This window comes from Phyllostomus hastatus, unplaced genomic scaffold (genome assembly GCF_019186645.2).
Source record: "Phyllostomus hastatus isolate PE091 unplaced genomic scaffold, TTU_PhHast_1.1 phas_contig_29, whole genome shotgun sequence".
In the NCBI taxonomy this organism is placed as follows: Eukaryota; Metazoa; Chordata; class Mammalia; order Chiroptera; family Phyllostomidae; genus Phyllostomus; species Phyllostomus hastatus.
The window spans coordinates 2,218,702-2,223,616 of record NW_025333835.1 but is presented as its reverse complement, the minus strand read 5'-3'; the positions used below and the strand labels follow the sequence as shown (position 1 = coordinate 2,223,616).

At 35.2% G+C, this 4,915-nt stretch overlaps 1 pseudogene; it reads right to left on the bottom strand.

Moving 5' to 3' along the window:
• Positions 1-2,141: 2,141 nt before the first annotated feature.
• LOC123818890 lies at positions 2,142-2,418 on the bottom strand (annotated as a pseudogene).
• Between the last annotated feature and the right edge of the window lie 2,497 nt (positions 2,419-4,915).

The window sequence follows — 4,915 nt, the reverse complement described above, 5'->3', positions numbered from 1 at the left end:
GTTTATAGTTTCTATAATCTTTTTCATGCCAATGTAGTTCTCACATGGTTCCTTGTAGTTGTGAGTTCCTTGAGCATCTTTATAACCATTATTTTGAATTCTATATCTGATAGTTTGGTTACCTCCATTTCCTTTAACTCTTTTAGTGGGGAGTCTTTCACTTCTTTTGATTGCATGTTCTCTCTTTGTCTCCCAGTTTTAGGTGACTCTTTGTGTTTGTTTCTAAGCTTCCTGATGTTTTGCTTTGCTAGTTGTCTTTGTATGATGAACTTCAATGTAGGAATTCTATGGGGTTCAGTGGTGTGGTCTCTTTGATCTCCTTGTCCAGATGCTATAGATTTGCCCTTTTCTTCTTTGTGTGGTCTCTCTTGTTGTACTTGGGTTTTTACCTTTTGGTGGTTTCATTGTTGGTGGATTTTTTCCTCCAGTGGTATACTGATGTTCATAGCTCCCACCTATTCTTGTACGTGATCAGTGGTAGTGGGTAAGAAAAATGGATTAAGACAGCGGGAGCATATTTTATGAGATTTAAAGTGCCAGCAAGTATAGAAGAGATAGGAGAGTCTTCGGATAAGCATAGTATTAACTGTGATATTTCACCCAACTAACCACTTTTTATCAAAGGTGAAGAAGAGGTAAGACTCTTGTTAGAAGGGAAGATGATTGTGAGCTGAATCCAGAAAATAGCAATTGTGCAAGGTTAGATGATAATATATAATGTGATTAAAGAATAGAAAGTAGGCATAGTGTGAGAGAGAATAGAGTTAACCACAACAACAATAATGCTCAGGATTAAAGAGAAGTGAGCTAAGATCATGAAGGGTTGCTGTGTAATGTGTACAGTTGTATGGAACAACAATTACTTACAACAGTACTAGAACAACAATAATATGACAAGAAATATATGATTTGAATAACCAGAGTAGAAAGTACCTGACCAAGAGTTGTGTGTTATTGGAACACGGGTGAAGTGAAAGAAGGAAATTAAAATATAATATGAAAGAAAGAATAAGGAAAACCAGTCAAACAATGCAATTAAACAGAGAAATAAAATGGGGGAAACTAAACATAAGGAAAAGAATTTTTAAAAAATACTAATAAAAGTGGTAAACATAATGAAAAATAATAATACATATAATAAAATGCCAGCTCTATGGGGTAGCAAAGTGGCATTTGTCTCAGTTTCTCAGTTTCTGGGGTTAACCTTGTGCTCCCCCTTTTGATCTGTCCCTGGACCCTTCTTAACTCCACATCTTATTGTCTCACTTGGAGGAAGAAAAAAAGGAAAAAAAAGAGAGAGAAGAACAGAGGAACCAAAAAGAAAAAGATAATAAGCCTCCTGCTGACTTTAAACCTGTTCAGCAAGTTCTGCTGGTCTTCCTAGATGCCACAGGAAGAGGGGGCTGGGCTTCACTTTTCCCCCTTCCTAAGGTTTTGAGAGGATGGGGACCAGGTCTGGGCTGCAATATTCACTTTCCCAGCCTCTGGCCCAGGTCTTCTGTGAACTGCCAGGCTCAAATCAGCCACTCAGCTGCTCACAGCCAATCTTGGGTGCGCTTTTTCACTCAGCCACTCAGTCTCAGGTGCATGGCTCCAATCAGCCTCTGGGCACACAGTCTGAGACAAGCAGGGCACCTGATTCATTTCTTTTAGAATAATTTATCTCTACTTAAAAGCAGATTGTCCTACATGTAGTAGCTATATGCAAAAACATTATAAAATAGTCCTTGGTTTTACAGTGATAAGTGAAAAAAAACATTAAAATTCTCCAATTGAACACCAAAATTTTTTTATTGGTCTTCTTTTGTTAAACAGTGAAAGAAAAATAACTGGAATACAAAGAGCTGAATGAACATGTCACTAATGGAGAAAGGAGATATTTTCATAAAACCAGTATTTTTCCCTTCCCATTTCCATCAAAACATACCACAGCCCATTTAGTTTTAAAAAATGAAAATGCTTGTGCACATATATTGCTTAATGTACAATAAAGGAAACAGAAAGGGAGAAATGAAAGGACAGAGAAAACTATACTATAGTAGTCAGGTTGTGGTAGAATTAAATGGAGGTTTTCAAACTGAGAATGAATGTCTTTTTGGTCTGAGGAATCAAGTTCTGGAGTCAAGTAACAGGTTCCCCTTTTAGTAGAAACCTCCTGTTTGCTGCTTGAACAAATTAACTGCATCTTCATCTTCCATTTCCAACTGTGCAGGTGTGTCTGTTTCATTGATTGGCTGCCTGTTAAATCCAAATCTGATATACATCATTTGCAAACTCTGTTCTTCACAATAGGCTTTCACTAGTTTACTAAGTGGTGTATGCCACTCTTAATCTTAATCTTCACCACAGAACCATCCTGCCTGCCATATGATTGTTGTTCTCAGTTTTGACTCCTTCCTTGGGCTTTTCATAGGCCATGGCAAGTGTCAGAATCTCCTCAGCTGTCTCTTCACAAAAGAAGTACCAGGTCCTAATCAAATGAGCACATAAGCAACACAAGGAGTAGCAGAAGAAAGAGGTGGCAGTAGTAGGGGGGCGGGTATTAGCACATGGTGTGTTCCCTCCCCACTGCATGCCTGACCCTGCAGATTTTGGACTTATTAGCATCCATAATAGCATGAGCTAATTCCTTAAAATAAATGTGTATATATGTACACATTTATTTTATATATTGTTATAAATATATAAGTATATTTATATATATTCATATTCATTTTGAATAAATATCATTGAAATTTCCATCTAAAAATGAGTCCCAAACCTCTGCCATATGTTCTATATATATCTGACATAAAAAAAATACTTTCTTAGATTGGCATTGCATTTTAAACCTGCTAAAATTTGTTCACATGTATTTTATTTGACCTTGAAGTTTATTTTTAATGGGCTTTGATTTGTATAAAATAATGCTACCCAAATCCTCCACTAGCTAAAGACGTTAGTTGATGAGTGATCATCGCATCAATTACATCTGCCTAGTAAGGTCCTTTGTGTCTATGTATTCAGCATGCCCAGCTTAGAAAGTCATTTTTCCAAAGGCTTGGAAAATTATAGTGAAAGAGAGACTCAGGATTCAGTTTACATTTTTGGATTATAGGAATAACAATAGTTATTTTTCCTTTAATAGTTAAGTTCCTTGTTTTGTGCTAGAAAAAAGATCTCAGCAATTTCCTTCCATGGTTGTTCAATTGTTCTTATGAATGAATTTATCCTCCCTGTTGCTGTGTTTCTGATCTTGATCTTAAGAGGAACAGATTTCCCTATATAGTATTTGAAGGCACTCTTGTCCATTAATGACATAGATAATTTTGACATTAGTCAGTTTTGAAGCAAAGCATGCTTTAGAGAGAATATTGCATTCCTATAGTAATAATTTTTTTTTCCAAATTGCTTACAACTAGTTATTAGAATCAAACCCTCAAAAACAGCAAAACAGAGCAACCAAAATTATTCTGCTTTCATGTGGAGAAGAAACAAGTCAAATGCATTCCGTGATTATATTCAAAAGGAAGAGAATGAAACTTTGAAAAACTTCTTGGGCCCTTTCCAACATAAACTTTCCTGTTTCTTACATGTATATTACAATGTAATTACTTCTGACTTAGCATGTGCTGTAAAATAAATTGTTTTCCAAAGCACAACACATTAATGGTTACAGGAGAGCAAAAATGAGTTTTTCTAGACTCATATTGCAAATTGTTTAAAAAAAATTCCAATGATCAGTTTTAGGAGTTTGTTTGACACACTCTAATCTAACAGTTTACAACAAAATTTGTTGGGAAGTTTACAGTAATATTTTTAGTACCGGTCTATGAAGATTAATCTTGGATTTTAAAATCTGAATTACCTTGGCATATTTTGTTTCCAGTCTGAAATCTATGATGTTCTGACTCATTTTTTGCAAGAGTTTAGATGGAGGCATTTGGATTATGTATATCTGTATAGACAATTCAGCTGAAACATGTTTGCACATGTGTATGAAGTCTATTTCTACAGAGCAGAAAATGGCCACATACTTTCAAATTATTATAGTCAGTGTTTTAGTAAGGCAGTTACCACATCATCATTTTTATTCACCCAACTTTCATGTTTTCCTTATTCTTTTCTTTCTTATCTATTAATCGGTTTGCTCATCCTTACCTGTTAATCAGTTTTCTTCAATGTGTACAAAGCCCTCTATCAGTGAAAACATGGGTAGTTTGTAAGGATAATGTTTACATTATAATTGATGTCCTTTTTACCCTAGATGGATTATCTTCACTGTAAGCATTAACACTGATACTTGGTACTCAAGCAACTTCTACAGTAGCAGCTTCCTCTTTACCCTACAGTTTAATGCAGGGTAACTGGTATCCTGGCTACTCATGAATTCTAGCTACTATGCTATAGCTGTCATATCACATACATTATTATGAGCTTTTTAAATCTTAGCCTAAAGTGTAAAATAGTTTTGTATTAAGGGTAAAAACTCTCACACCATTTTATACATGGAAGAACTGAAATTTGATCTGGAGCTCAGTCAACATCTGAGTTCTATATAAAAGCAGATATTTTGCAGACAGCCCACCAAAGAATAAATAAAATAACACACAAGTTTCATTAATGCTAATGGAAGTTTCTGAATATCAGTAAAAAATGAAGAGTCAATGATATTCATATTAAGAATTCTGTTAACTCAGCAGGGGGGCTTTTCCAAATCATCATGGGTGGCCAAAATGACTGCACATTCAAAGCCAAATGCTACCCTGGAATGCCCCCACAAAGCAGAGAGAAGAAATGCAAAGTTTAATTAAAAAGAGCTCTTCAAGAGCTAGAAGATCAACCCTGTCATTTAATTAAATTGTAGACATTTTGGTAAACTGATTATTTAAGTGATATATCTTATTTCTCAAACACCCTTTGTCTGATCTTGGAC